At 36.8% G+C, this 16737-nt stretch overlaps 1 protein-coding gene across 3 annotated transcripts in view; it reads right to left on the bottom strand.

Annotated features, from left to right (window-relative positions):
- LRMDA (leucine rich melanocyte differentiation associated) overlaps positions 1 to 16737 on the bottom strand; it is a 616557-nt gene that overhangs the window by 326792 nt on the left and 273028 nt on the right. The gene's annotated exons all lie outside the window — the stretch shown is intronic.

The following is a 16737-nucleotide window of genomic DNA, read 5'->3' as shown; positions in this document are numbered from 1 at the left end:
AACCCAGCCTACTGTCATGAAGCACAACTGGGACTCCAAGACTACAGCTCATAAGCACCACCAAGCATTTTAATGCCCTTGCATATACACACTCATGAAAGAGGGTACATTTTTATGGGTAACAGTTTCTATCCCATAACTTGGAAATTAATTTTAGCAATTATTTTTCTACTAACTCTTTAAACATTAAACTGAAACTAAATTCAAAATGTAACCTCCTGCCTTAAACAAGCATAGCCTTTCAAAAGGATTTTTTTAATCTGTTGAATGGTATTATGGATCCCTCACTGAGCAAACAGATATGCCTGCACTTTACACCTCTTCAGAGCAGACATCATAGGGGCTTCATGAGTACCACTACAACATGTGATGCAAAATTCACATTAGTATCAGGTGACATGTAATTCTTTGATTGTCAATATGGAAAAAAAAAAGCTCAAAAATATCTTCAGTCATAAGTTTCACACATGTGTTGAAACAAATTCATTTGAACTCCTTTTATATAATTTCTCCTGAATTATGCAATCCACTCTGTATGAAATACAGGGGAAGAAGAAATCTTGGTACAAAAAACCAAAGCAACAAGCAAACAAAAAAGGCATTTCAATGTACAGGCAGGAAAATTAGTTTTAACATCTGCAGTGCAAGACCTTGACTTCCTTACACTCAGATGATTCATGCAGGTTCTTCACTCAGTGTTTCTATTGACATACCATTTCTAGCTTAATCGATAGAAAAATAGAAATTCATATTACTTTTGAAGGCTTTGAAAACACTACAATGTCTAACACCACATTTTGGTTTCTGAGCACATTTCTTGAAGGTATAATGAACTATTTCTTTCCAGAATGAAATTTTTCATGACAAGCAAAAGAAATCTTTGGCTCATTCCTGTATATCTGCTTTGATAAAAATTTCCAAAGGCAGAGACATTTTCTGACAGTAAGCCAGAGCTCTTACTACCCTCCCCTTAAGAGTTTACATTCAGGAATACAATTTTTTTTGGTTAGGTTTTCCTTGGCCAAGACCAAAAAAAAAAGACTGTGGATAAAAACAGAAATCAAGGTAAAAAATGACTTAATCTACAAATCTAGAACAAGAAAAATCAGACTGTGCAATATTTTTATGCAGAAACTATTTCAAAATATGCTCCTACTCTGAGATGACACTGCACAGGAAGTAATGGAACTATTTCTCTCTTGCTCATCTTATAAAATTTTGACATCACTTCCATCTGCTCTATGTTCAACCCTATAACCTCCCAAGCTCTGTATGCTGGTCACTCTCCTCTCCCTGTTGCCCCTTCCCCCTGACTGTAGTGGGCAGTTCCTTCCTGGATATCCCAAAAGACAAAGATGCGCCTGATAAGTGGGGAGAGGTCAAACATGAGCACAGCTATTTATTACATATACTGCAAGCAGATGGAAGTAACTCATCCATCAAGGAACTCATCATCCTCATCACATTAACTTTTTATAAAAAGCCTACTGCTCCTTCTCTGATCCACACAGCTCAGCTTCCTCTCTTCTGTGTGCTTTTACAAAATGAACCCGCTCTAACCCCATCGCCACTTTCGCTTTAAATCATTGCTACCTATCACTCCATGGTTATTTTTAAACTTTACTTTTATCAATACTCATCCTGTAGCTCTGGGAGATATTAAAAGTGTACCAGGGCAAGGAAGGGCGTTTCTGACACTTGCTCCCTCATTCATCAGCCCCTCATAGGCCCGTTGGTGACAATGAAAAGATTTCACAATACTGTGCGGCAGAAACTCATTCTCCCACTCATCCATCATGCTCAACCTAGCAGCAGTTCTACTGACCTAATCTGTAATGCCTCAATGCTCACTGGAGATTTCTTAAAGGCACCCTTCATTGTTGTTAGTTACAAAGAATAAGCCTGTGCCATTAGATAAGGAGACTAAATGGTGCAAGAATTAATGCAATACTGTATCGTCACCAAGTTGCAGGTTCAAAGACTAAAGAGTTGGAGTCAGTGTAGAAGATGGCTTTTATCAGAATTTCGTTGCAGATCGTACGAAAAGGAGATGAAAGTAGTTTAGACTCACTTCCAGGTGTAGATGGCACAAGTGTGAGTCACCACCGCTAATTTATCGCTTTTTGACACGTACAGGCTAATAGGCCCCAGATACTCCACAATAAACCAAAAAGCACATTAGAGCCCCCTTTTTAAGAAAATGACAGTCACAAGTAAGGAAGCCACAGCTGAATACATTGGTGGAACATACTTTTTTTATAAATGGAAGAAGTAGCACCTGTGTGAGCAGCAGATATAAATAAGACACGATGAAAAATGTAGTACAGATTTTGTAAGTAGGGATGCAAGAGACAGCTAGATGTATGATTTTATCACATTGACATAGCCATAAAAGAATGACAACACAAAGAGTAACTGATGAACATAAATAAGTAAATAGCAATCAATGATGAGTGAAACAGTCATTCCGTAAGAGTTCAAAATTTATTGTGCCATTTCCCTTAATGGACTTAACTATATTTTTTAATGGTGCAATGGATCAGTCATTCACAAACAAGCAAACCTAACTGTGCAAGGTCTTCTGCACATTAGAATGCTATTTGTCTAAGACATTGTTGGTATGAGATTTAGAAATAACTACAAAAAAAATTAATTTATTATTTAACCACAGACATAAACACATAGACAAATACTAATCTGTTACTCTGCCAGCTTCTTCAGCTCCTTCCCTGCTGTCTGGGTGCCTCAAAGACAAAAACCTCTTTACAGACATCAGTCTGTGGTTTCCATTACACTCTGGGACCAAGGCTGCAGTCTTTGAAGAGGCCAAACCCAGAGCGTAAGAACAAAAGCCTGACCTACATATAAATATAAGTACAGTATACAAAACTGACAATAAGTAGACATTTTAGCTGTGTAGCTGTGTTGTAAACACTAAAAAAAAAACCAACAAAAAAACCCCAACAAAACCTGGGGCACAAGAAACTTAAAGGCTTGTCAAAGATCCCATGACAGCCTGAAACAAGGGTGGAAATTGACCCCAGCATAAATTTTGGACCCGTTTACTTATGCAGGAGCCCACCTTTCTATCTCCATTTTTACAAGCTAAGTAGAAATTATCAGGGCTTGATAAGTTACAATCCTCAAATGCAAAGTACTACATAAAAATGTCACACTTTATGCATGCAAAATGCTTACAATTAAATATCTATAGTAGATAGAGGACAAAGAAATGGCTTTTCTCTGTTCTCTAAATACTAGTGAGAACACAGACAAACAGAATATATACTACAATATATTTTTTTAATAGAATGGGCTGTTCTGAGCAAAGTAAGCATTTTTGGGTACAAGAACAACAAGGAATCATGCTAAGATCTGCAGTTTTAGTAGACTGAAAGCCTGTGCAGCTTAGGTTAGCATACAATATTTATCTGTCTTGTTCAAAAACTGGAAAGAAACCACAAAAGCTGAATGTGTATAGCTCCATCTCCAACATTTTTTAGAGTTCAAGCACTACTGAGATCACTTTTTCTCTACTTCCCCAAAACAGAAATAAGGCTTGCAAAGCACTGTGCACCTGCAATGTGCAAGGTCACTCATCAGAAAATATTCCACATCTTACAGGTCAAAAATGTTCAACAGGGCATACTGCACCCAGAAATATGCGGGAAGGAAAATCCTCTAAAGAATATCAGTAGTGTAATTGTAGCACTAAATGCATATCTTGCACTACACAATCAGTTTTTGGAAGCTTCTTGGAAATTCCAAGGCTAGAGAGAAACATCCATTTCTTCCACAAGACTTCCAAAAGCATTCACAACCATTGCCATGTTCACATTTCCTTTTAGCCAATGAACTCCAAGGTCCAGCTGCCACCTTGGGTTATCTTCTAAAAGCAAGACACCAGACTTTTCCGTAGGTATGTGCATTTTGGCACTTATCAAAATTCCTTCGTTCTATTATGAGACTGTCTTACGCCATTCTTCGTCAAAGCGTCACAAATTAAGAATTTACCCAGCATAAGACATTTGCAGAAATAAAGACTGCTACATATTTTTTTGGCAACAGTAAAGAAATTACACCTCTAGAGAAACAGAACTCTTTTCATAAATAACAGATTTATGGTGTGTTCTATTGAAAGCACTTCCCAGGAGAATGTTAGTCAGCACACTCTGCTATGTAATACCTTCAGCTGTATTAGCTTTTCCATAAGTAATTTGGTATGCCTACCCACTTAGAGAGGAAAAATAAAAGAAGAAAAATAGAAGTTGCAGGCTTTTGTACCAACATCCATCCAATATTTAAAAAAGAAAGCAGTGACTTAAGGGTTTGAGCTAACCAAGCTCTCTGCAGAATATGACCCTGAAAAAAATATTGTAGATGGTGTATGTTAATCACTGATCCTTGGAAATCGCATCTGAATCACGTCTAATCAGTAATAACCAAACTGTCATACTTTGAGATGACTGCATTTCCCAGAATAGCTGAGACTGTTCCAAGGATCAAGATTCATTGTCCCTGTCCTGAACAATTAAGGTCAGGATCCTCCAACATTCAGGTTAGAGCTGCTTCTCTGTGGCACAAAGCTTCCTTGTGACCCGCAAGCAGAATGAACAATTCTGAAGACACCCGTCCCCCCTCTTAGTACTTGGAGCTCAGTAGGAGACCAATCCATGGACAATTTTCCTGTCCTGACTTGATGAGCTTAAAATTTTATTGGAAGAAAGTAATATTACAGCTTAAATGAACTGATAGATGAGAGAAAGCCACTGCAACAAAGGCATACACACCGACCTATAATTTGGACATCACAAATCATAATTAAAATGTAAAAATCTCCAATATAATGAACAGATGGCTAATTTAACATGCTTATAAAACATGCAAGCTTTTTCTTAAATGATCTTTGATAAATAAGGTATATTGGCAATTGTATTTATAATACTTTAGGGGTTTTAAAATGTATTTACTGGGAGAAGGAGAGGCATGGACTGTCACAGGGAGGATGGTATGGTTTTCTATGGTGGGTTAAGACAAGACAGGAGACTTTTTATAACCTCAAAAGGCAAAACCATATTTCAGAAAATGATATTTAAAGCAATGATGTGATAAGGTGGAAATTCTCTGACCTAGGACAAGCTATTATTGCTAACTATTCCCTAAACCCCACTGCTGTGCTTTGGGCTTGTTTATTTATTTATTTATCAGTCTTCCACGTTCCTAAATCCAGCTGCAGAGCATCTGATCTCTGCTTTCTTCTTAATGGCTCGTTATGTTGAAGAATGATTGCTTAGAGAAATGGGTTTCAGTTTTGAACAGTCTATTTTACTATAAACCAGTTGCAGCTCTAAATATTATAGGCACATTTAAAATACTAGTATTTTCACAAACTAGCAAACAGCTCTAATACAAAAAGAGAAAGCTTTTTATTCAAATAAAATAAGGTGTAATAATGTGTATGTATGTATAAATGTATATTTATATAGTGCATTATATCCTAAAACACTTACAAATCTGCAAAGTAGCTGAGAGATGCAAAACTCCACATATTAAAACTACATGGTTTTTTTTTTGCCAGGTAAATAAAATCCCTTCAGATAGAAAAGAAAGGGCATAGGCTTGGAAGAGAATAAAAAAAAAAAATGGAAGTTTTGTGTTTAGACTGGCAAAATGAGTCTAAAACATCTTTAAGACTTTTAATACCATATTTAATACTGATCAACAGAGAAAAGCAAGCAACATCCACAGCTTTCTCATTTAGGAGCACATGATGATATGGACCATGAACACATTTACAAATCTCCACAGCTGAGATCACCACATCACTTAATGCTTCAGGAAGTCATGATAATATTTTTGTCTTATACTATACAAATTTTGACCCTAAAATGTGGTTCCCAGTATTTCCTAAGTATAATATGAGATTTCTTAGCACTTTTTGTCTGTAAAGTCAATACTCTTAAGTACCATGGACCAAATGCCAAGATATAAGAGAAAATAATTAACCTTTTTAGTTACTTTTTTTAAAAAAAATATTTTCCTCAACACTTTTATAACAAAATCCATCATTTTTTGAACTTGCAGGGCTGAAAACTAAATCCCTTCCTTTACCTGAATCCTAATGTAGGAAGTATCACAGATTTATAACGGTGAAGAATGAAGAAACACATTGTTCATTTCTGCCAGTTGGTTTTTCAAAACCAATGGAAAATGAGAGCATTTGATACTTCTGGAGTACCACCAGCCACAAGGAAAGGAAAACTCCAGGAAGAATTGCAAAAATGCCCTGGGTCAGTGGGAACACTTCCCTCTGAATTGCATAATAAATTGGTTGGATTTGTGCAAATAACTGCCTGAGACAGCCCAGAAAATCTCACCTATGGTTCAAAGTACCATTATATTAAAAAGAAAGAAACAGGACACTGCAGAGAAGTTGGCACCATTTCATTAGAACTGTAGCACACCTGAAGCTGCACCAGTATCCAAGATTAAGTGTACAGATTCAAATTATGTGCAAGGAGATTTCTGCATAGTTTCATGTTGACAAAATGCAATATTTAGCCTTACACAAAGATAAGGTTCACAAAACACTAATAGTGTTGTATTTTCTGGTAGAGCCTACATATAAAACCTGAGATTAAAGTTCCTGAACATTAAAACAAACTGCTGAAATAAACACACCTGCTGCAGAAGTCATGCCAAATTTCAATCCAGACTGTCATCAATACAAAGTATGTAAGAGTGCTGTTGGAAAACAAGCAATACCATGTCCAGGTGCTCTACTGAATGTGTTTGCCAGCCAGGTATTTTCTGTGTATTCTTTTTAATCTGACCTTAAAAAAGTCTGGAGAAAGCCATTTCAGAATTTTTCTTCAACATTTATCTCAAAAATGGGCCATTTGATTCGTGAACATCTCTAATGTATATCATCAGTGACTGAAGGAGTTTTTTTATATGATTTTTGACAATTTAACAAGTCCTCCTGACAAATTAAATGGTTGTGTTGACAACTTAACTGTACTGCCAATCAATATTTTCAATTACTTTCATTGTCATTCAGAAAAAATACAACACGAGGTCATACAGTGGTAAAACCAAGTAAAGAAAATAAAATGATGCAGAGTTGGGGGGGAGGGGGGCACTGGGAGGGGACTGAAACTTTGAGGAACAACATGTAATTTAAATCTTCTTTGTTTTTCAGGGGAAAGGTTAGGCGTTTCAGACTAACTTCTCTAATTTTAGACCTTGGTGACATTTCGCTGAGAATACAACACTGTTTCTTTTCTTCCCATAAGCTATTTAAAAAGTCATTAAATTTGAGGTGCTACCACATGGCACATTCAGCGAAATCCTCTTTATTCAATCACTTCACACCATAACCTCCATGTTCTTAACTATTAAACCAGCCCTATACAAGTTAGATACGAGGACATTTTGAGAGCTAGGGGTCACCTACAGATTTTTTAAGTCAGAATCTTAGGACAGAGCAGACAAACACATCTCTGTGATACAGAAAGCACTGTATTTTCAATCATTGGCACCACAGTGAGGAAATACTTCCTGCATGTTGAACTACAATGACAAACTCCTTCCTGTAGCTCTGTTGGGAAATTAATGCACAGTGGCAACTAATTTTTACACAAAAAGTTTAGACAAAATCTGTAGCAGTCCACAATTGGTGTAAAAATATACACTAATTCAAAAACGAAGAAATTCAAATTGCTTTGTGAATTTCCCTTTTCCTTAACAAAATGGGGAATCAAACTAAGTGATTAATTAAAAAATAATACTCAAAAAGGCAGTTTAATCCCAAATCTATTTCCTCCCAATGCGTGAATATAGGATACAGGAATGAAAGCTAAGTGTCAGATTCTACCAGAATCTTAACATTTTCTAGCTCACCAATCTAAGGTATGCAGAACAAGATTTACTCACATGCAAGGGGAACCTGAGTTTTTTGAGCTGTTAATCCACAGCTGCTGCAGACTGGAAGAGAAGAAAATAGGCAGCCAAAGGAAAGGACACAGACTGGAACACAGCCCAAAGTGAGCAGAGAAGAACATGGATTTAAAAATGTGTGCAGGGAAACCTAGTCTTAGAGGCAAAACTAAAACATAAACAAAACAAACAAAAAAGAACAACAAAAAAGCAGCGTGTGAGGACATTTGTTGGAAACTGAAGTGATGAAGACAGTGTGTAGATAGACGTCTGGAAGTTGTTATGAAGAAAAGTGAGTGTGAAGAAAAGTATGTATGAAGGTGAGTCTGGTTTTCAGTTAATCCAAGTATAAACCTTTTAAAGGTGAACACCCCAAAATCAATAGCCATTTTAGAAGCAAAGTACTGCATATATTACCTATATTGTAAGAGACCAGATAATCCTCTCTGCGTGAGCCTAATATTCTATTTTTGCCAGAACTCCCCTCTTGGAAAAAAAGCTATGATAAAGATATTTACTAACATCAGTCTAAGCCCTCCTTGTTTAAAGGATTCAAGAAGTCCAGGACTATTAAAAAACATTACCAAAAAGATGAGTAAGATGATATTGCTGGTCACTTCATTTATAGATCCTGCTTCTCCTGTTATTAAAAACCAATTTATTTTTCACTGTCATATGGGGGAGGAAGAATGGGAGAAGCTTTTCAGGCAATTCTGTATCTCACAGTCCAGACCTGAGAAATAAGTGGGGAGAGACAGGAAAGATGGTTTTATCCCTATGAGATATCTGGAAAAAGGCATACTGATATAGTGATTAAATGTTGCAAAGAACTATAGTGTTTCTCGCAAAAGTCCAATCAAGTCTTTGCCCACAAAAAAATTTAAATTAAGAAAGTGATCACAGAATATTGCCATTGACCAATTTACAGTAATTCCTTTAAGTTCAGTTCTAGTATTTTAAGTGAATTTTATTTTTTTTTTTGAATTAACTAAGTATTTACTGCTTTATCTCAATTTTTTTCTATTCTCTTTCAACTCTGAGACCAGTTTTAACATTTTCATCATTTACATTTAACAAGTTATATACACAGAACATGTGTGTTTCAGTTAGTAAAGGCAAGCAATAGGCAACTTCTGCCCTTCTTTTAGCAACTGTTTTAAACAAAGGAAGATCACAAGTGCTGTGTTTAGAGAAAAAAATAAAATAAAATAAAAATAAGTTTAAACAACAAAAGGGATGTTATGTCATCAAGTCTTGGTCATTGCAAGATGTGTTGTTTCTATTCAGGTCACTAGGCTTCCAAAGCTACCACTACAAAGACACACTTTGGTGCAATAACAAAAGAAAAAAAAAAAAAAAAGTCTTGTGAAGAAGCAGAATACAGAAGTTTATGTGAAAAGACTGACTTCTTGAGGCAGATTCCATTGCTTGTGTTGCTGCAAAACCAATGGATTCTGCACAGTTCTGTTAACCATCAGCAATTATCTTCCTGTCAAAGCTAAAGGTAACAAATTTCCCCATATCCAGCAAGGCTATATCATCAACCGGACACCAGCATCATTTGACGGAAACTAAATCACGACACCAGCCAAGAGCTCTGACAGACAAATGTGCTGCCTCCGAAAATCTAGGCCTATCACTCAGAGGAGTAAAAAAGGTTCTCTCGGCTGGTCTTTCTGAAAAGAGATTAAATGTTGTAGATTCTGTAAGTACAGTACCAAGCAAATCCTAAATATGAGAATTATTAATGGACTTTACTACTGGTCTTTTTAATCTTTTGCCAACATATGTTGATCTATTTTACCTTGGTCTGTCTTGTTTCCTGATGGACATAAAAGGCAGGAACCGTGTATTATCCTAGTCTTAATCAGAGACAGCAGCACAAGAACAATGTACCTCTACCTATCACTTGGATAACACTTTAGCACTAGCTGTTCTTTTATAATGAAGACTGTGTAATAAAAGATACCTCTAATGCGTCCTGTCCTTATGCTTAACAATAACATTCATTTCATGATATGCTACATAATGGGAATACCAGTTCTTAACCTGCCCAGTAACAAAGTACTGCATTATCACAATGCAATTGCAGTTTGGCTGGAATTTCCTGATAATCTGTGGCTGGAACTCACATTCTTTTCCCCAAAGGGACATACAGTACAGTAGATCAGCCTGCAACTGCAAAACTACAATTGGAGTGTGGCTATCTTTAACCTATACAATACCCAAGGTATAAAAAATGTGATGCTTTGTAAAGTGGTGCTATATATTGCTAAATACAAATCAAAGAACTTTCATTGACAGGTCAGTGAGATATTTTTTATACAGGATCTGGTGTCACATTAAAGGTAGTCACAGACACAATTATCTGGTGGAAATTCCAGTGGAAAGCCTGCGAGGGGGACCTGATGTCTGAGGGGATTGATAGCGCTGGAAAATGCCTTTCACCTCTCGGTCACTGGTTCAAACGTGCTTATGACCTAAAGCTGTTATTGCTTGACAGCTGTTCAATGACCCACGTGAAACCAGCACCTTTTGGGGTGATGTCCTCTCCCCATGGGACAAACAGCTGCAGCAGATATCAACTGCAAACATCTGAGGAGCTTCCAGCAGCTTGAGGAGCTGGACGGATGGACACTGACCCCAGAGACACGGACTCCAAGCAGGGGCTGCCATACATACACATCCTGGTTGGGAAAGACTCACACATCCTACATCTCATAAGACTGGACATTTCGGCTCAGTGAGGCAGCTTTCCAGTAAAAAAAATATTTCCCTAAAATAACTTAAACTAGAAAAACAAAACAAAACAAAAAACCCTAAAAACAAACAAACAAAACCAACCAAACAAAAATGTACAAACAAACCCCACAGAACACACTGGGAAATTTGCAAATTCAGTTTCAAATTCTAGATTGCTTTTACCATAAGTGTTGAAAATTCACACACAGAAGAGGGTGCCTTAAAACAAGAAGAGCAGTTTAAAAGAGTACTTTCAGTTTCCTACCTTTTATTTTAAATTTTAAAATTGGAAGATTCTCTATAAAGAGGAAGACAAGAGAGAACAGAAAGTGAGAAACAGTACAATAAAAAGAGAAGCAAGACAGAACTTAAACTGTTTCATGCTGATACCTTTTATTCTAAATATAAGATAATAAAGTTTGGGATTTTTCCCCTTAGGAAGACTAGGATGCAATGGGAATCCTAAAAGAATTTAAATATAATTCAATTATTTTTTGTACTGAAACTAAAGTTTTATCCTGAAGACAACATTTGCTTTTTTTTTTCCTTTCCTTCCGGATGTCTCTCACAAAAAGAGGAAAAAAAGTACTGTTTAATCTAAGATTAATAGAACACACAAAATATCGATACAGCAGCATGAAAGCTACCAAAACTCCAAGAGCCTGCTTTTCTGTAAATTTAGAGCTCACAGGATGCCAAAAATACCACACACCTTCTGAAGCTTGGGATCCAATAAAGGATCCTCTTAATTAAGCTTCATATGGCTTTCAGATTAATTAGAACATGCAGCAAACGTGAGATCAGGTACCAGGCATTTACTAAAAGTTCTTAATTATTGGTAGTATAAGCTAGCTCTGTTTAACCCATATGCTGGATGGATGAACCCATACTGCTGTACAATTTTAGAAACAGAAAAGCTAGCAGCTATTCATCTGGAGAAACTGGGTGTTTAACAGCTAGATAATTCATTATTAAAGCATTTAAACCAAAGAAAGAGCTAACCTAGGCAAGTTGACTCTACTTTTAACCTCAGTGTGATACCTAAACAGTCTACTCATTCATTCTACATCAAAGTGACACTCATGAAACACTACATTTTAATTAGGATGCTTTATAGTATAGAACAAAAAGTATTGAAATGAAACACATAATTAAAACACATGTCATGATGAATCATTTTCATTTATATCACAATACACCAGTGCCATGAAACTGTTGCTTCAGGCTCTGAGTGCTACTGAGGACATATTTACCTACCAGCAGGAAATCTCATCCAAGAGTGTTTGAAATCCTGGCTGTCCATATTTGTCTATACTAATCCTATTAACTCACTTGCCACTGAGCTTGTTCTGGAAGGTCCCTAAGTTCAGTCTAAGACTACTGCCAGTACCTCTCCCCTCTTCTGCATATTGATTAGTGCACAGATGGGGGTGGGGTCAAGAAAAGAAAGAAAATAAAATGAAACTACCAAATATTGCAGCTTGTCACAGCATAGTAATTGAAATATGCTTTTTTCCTTTACAAATTAATATTTCTGTTACAAACCATTGAAGGAAGTTTATAACACCAATAACACCTGAGAAATCAGTCACTACTGTAGTTAATGACTGGTTTGGTAGATTGTTAACTGCCCTTAACTTCCCATGAGTGGTTAACTAACAAACCAGTCATTACCTACTTCATGGGGATTAGAGGTTAAACATAAACTTGATTACAAGCTATAAATGTGAGTAATTTGAAATGTTACTGGTTATTACAAAAATATATGGTAATAATTTCCTCTTTAATGAAAGGGAGCATGTTTTTAGTGGTCCCTAGTTTCTTGTTGAGGCTTAGGAAAAGAGATCAGTGTATGATTAACAGCTTCATTCTTATGATGAGTATCTGGAGCTAGGTGGCAAAAATGAATACTCACGAACTATCGGTGTCATGAAAATATAAAAACATCATTCTATCTGTAAATAAACATGGGGCTTGTAGTATGTATTCTTAATTCGCAAATATTTTTGAAATTGACAATATTTGTGGCCAGCAGATGCAGATTTTGCATACACACATATGAGGGAGAAGGTAATCCTTTATTTGCATTGAGGAAAAAATCATAAATCTGAAGATTCATGATTCAAATATATGCAATCATTAGTCCAGAAGAATCTCACATGGCAAAATTATTAACAAGGTTATTAAATCAGGTAAATCTTAGACTGAAAGTTTACAGAGTTTGGGACTCTGATCACAGAACCAGGTTCAGAAACAGCATAAAATTTCAAGAAGAAAAAAAGTCTAGATATCTAAATATCTCGATGTGAACACCTGAAAGAATGCACCAGCTACTGACTGTGTCCTGTGGTGGCAGTGTAAACTGAAGAAATTATATCGTACAGTGCCAGGCTGAGGCTCCCAGAGCCATCTGGATTTTCAGAAATTATCAGAATGCCTTAAATAATTTGAAAGTGCTAAAAGGAGCTAAATCAAATGTGGGGCAAGGAAGTAATATATCACACTTACTCTAGTAAATTCAACATGGGAAATAACCATAGTCCATACTAATGAAAGAGTTTAAACAGCCACTAAAACTCCTGAACATGAGTGGGACAATGACTAGGGTAAGTAAACATAGAAAATTTTAAATCAAGAGAAATATTCACCATTCTCAGATTAAGGGAAGTTGACAAAACACTTAACCTATCCTGAAAATCAAAGTGCTAATTGAGGAAAAAAAAAAAAAAAGTTACTGTTTGCCATCACAATTGTTTGTGTTCTTTAGAATTTGATACAAAATTGAAGTTACTGAGGGAACTGCTGCTGGCATGTCGGGCTAGGAGGATCACAGGTTTTGTATGTCTAAACATAAGCAATTAAAAGTATTTTACAGTCACAGGGAGAATGATGGATCAAAGCTATACAGTTTAAAGACTAGCATTCATGAAGAAAAAGCATTGCTTCTTAAATAGAATAGGCTGTCTCCTGTAAAAAAGCAGCTTCCCTTAACCTGCAGCTTTGATGTGATAGCTCACTATCAGTTAGCTTCTAATCTGAGGGTCAATCACTCGTAGCTCAATTTGATCTATTGCGACCCACAAAATATTTTTAAAATATGGTGCTTTCTTTTGGGAAAACTATATTACTCAAGAATAATAGACAAATGCAGTTGAACACTAAAAGAAAGGAATTAACCCAATTTTGTTTCCTTCCTCATTAAGAGTCTGTTGCAACAAATGAGCAACTCTCATACTAAAAATGGACCATTACTGTAGTCACTATGTCTTCCCAAAGCTCCAGTTCAGTTAATACTATATTAAACTACATTTAACAATATTATAAGTGGTGCAGAATTCCTTCCAACAGGTGTGTGAACCCAAAGACAAAACATGGTTTCAATAATGCCCTGTGTAGTTTTATTGAACATAGACTGGTGCTTTCTGCACTTGCAATTAAAATGTTTCAACACAGAGAGGGTTCAGCACTCTGTGTACTACACTAATAAACCCTAAATAGTATTAAGTGTCACATATACAGGCCGCCAACTTCACAGCTCCATTTCAGCAATAAAGCTCAGCATTTTTATGTTATGATTTTTATACAATAAAGACAGGAATTTCTCATGATGCTATTTGTGCAGCTATGACACCATTTATACAGATTCTTAAACCTATCAAACAACTACTGTAAATCACTGGAAGTGCTGCTGGCTTCTGATCAGGTCAGAAAGAAGCACACCATGAAACAGTGGGTGCTGGTTCTCATCCTCTGCAGGAAAATGTTTCAAAAACACAAAGCCTTCAACAGCATCTTCCAAACCTGCATGGAAACTTCTAGCAAGCTCATGCACGAGCACTTACAGGACATTGTCAAAAGCGAACTTCAGGTGCTAGGAATACGCACATCCAGCCAGCTCAGCCCTGGGTCACACCCACTCCTTAGCACAGACAAACACCCTTCAGTCTATCCAGCTCCTCTTTAGTGGTTGCCAACAACAGCCAGTCTATGTGTGCTATCTAACAACAAGAAAGAAAAAATCCCAGGTGTGAACCCTTCATTGAGATTACTTTTCTCATTCCTTTCAGCTAGCACGGCACATGGGACTATGTGTTTGTTCTGCCACTCTCTGAACTGGCTCAGTTGAGAATCTGCCTGGCAAATCAGAAGGCACATGAGGAGCACTAAAAATTAGGTCTAAGAGACACAGAAGACATAATGTAAGAAAGGATACAGATAAAATTTATAGGAATGGGGAAGAAGTCCCTTCCTCTGCATGGGAGGCCTTTACTGAAGAGACCTGCTGCCAGAAGATCCATCACACCGCAGGGTGTTCCCCAAAAGACAGGCACAGGTAGTAGGCTAACAATGCCAACCATCAAGCAACAAACCAGCAGCAATTATACACATTGATACAGTTCTGCCTTCCTAGGCCTCCCTTTCCACACAGCACAGCAGAGATTCCCTGAATTTACAATAAAACTCCTACTGGCCCTAAAGCATCAATAACCACAGACACCACAGAAGACAGGAGCATGCTCCAGTGGACAGAGCACAGGACTAGAAGGTGGCAGGAGGACAATCTCTTCCTCTACATCCCACTGACCTCTGTCTCTTGTTCTCTGCCCCAGCATGCACATCCCTGCATCTCATCAGCACAGTGTCACAATGCTGGGCTGGAACACCCAGACTACCACTGGCACCCTCTCCCTCACACACTAACAGAAGTCTTTCCTTCATATAGAATTTTGACAGCCACGCTTTATATGGAAAAATAACCTCAAATGAGATTAGGCAAAAAGCAAGCATGGAAGCACAGGCATTTAACTACATACAAATTTTGAGTTGAATATCAATTTTCCAGCACACTGTAATTTTGTAAATTATTTAATAATGATTGAGAGTTTTCTCTAGAAGAAAAATGTATCTAGAGTCAAAAATAAACCAGTTTCAGATAGAGAATGTGAGATTTCACTAAAATAAGCCTTTAAAACTGTTGTGATACATGGTTTTTTCCTAATACTTAATGCAAATTAGAAACAAGAAAACTCAAGTTAAATATTTGGTAAATATTACCATGAATATTTTCAGGTGTCATGAAATAAGGGTCAGTCCCTTTTTTTCTTTCTTTTTTTTTTTTTTTTTTTTTTTTTTTTTGTGGGGGTGGGGAGAGACAGGGTTATATGGGAGGGAAAGGATTAAGTGCACACAATGTACTTGAAATATATCCACAGCATTTTAAAAGCTGAAAATAAAAGCTTTTAAGAGATACATTTTGGGGTCTGAAAGGAGAATTGATACAGAAAGCTAACCTGGCATGATTTTAGGGGATATATCTAAAAAGCCTAATCATTGATAATTCACAATTTGCGAGCCTGGTGGGATTTCATGCAGAGCACCAGCCTCACTAAGGTAATTGGTGCTATTGAAACAACACTGGCTCAGCAGCATGCTGCTTTCTTTCTTGCCTCTGGGCACAGGAAGGATCAATATTTGTTAGGATTGCTTCTTGTTCCAACAATGTAAGATTTACAATACTTGCTAGGATTCTCACTTTGTCTTCACACAACTCATCAGTGGAACCCAATTACTAACCTCAGACAAACAACATTAACATGAGCCTCTATGCTTCTTTATTGCCCTTCATCCAAGTCTCATTTCAGGGTCTTCAGGCAGTGCCACTATAACAGATACTACACTTTAAAGTGTGCTCCAAGGAATAAATTTTCAGTCTTTCATTACTCGTACCTTGATTTACTTCATATCATCTTGCCGCTATAGACAAAGATAACACACTGTAAATTACAGCCATCCTGTCTTGTAGTTTCAGAGGTAGGGGGAAGGCAGGGAGTGATGCTTTTGCACTACAATTAGCACTGGGCACCACAGCTTCATTGCTATCATCACTAGTGACTGAAACTTGTTTTATCAAAGATGCAAAGCCATTATTTCGTATAAACTCATTTCCTAAATTGCTTTATATTTATTTCATGCTCTGATAAATGAGAAACTCTATGGTAAGAGAAAAATACATATTTTTATATTGTTTATTGCATTAACTTAGGATACATAATCTCA

Source organism: Cyanistes caeruleus, chromosome 8 (genome assembly GCF_971803275.1).
Source record: "Cyanistes caeruleus chromosome 8, bCyaCae1.hap1.1, whole genome shotgun sequence".
Classification (NCBI taxonomy): Eukaryota; Metazoa; Chordata; class Aves; order Passeriformes; family Paridae; genus Cyanistes; species Cyanistes caeruleus.
The sequence above is the reverse complement of the archived record's forward strand: the minus strand, read 5'-3'. Positions and strand labels throughout refer to the sequence as shown.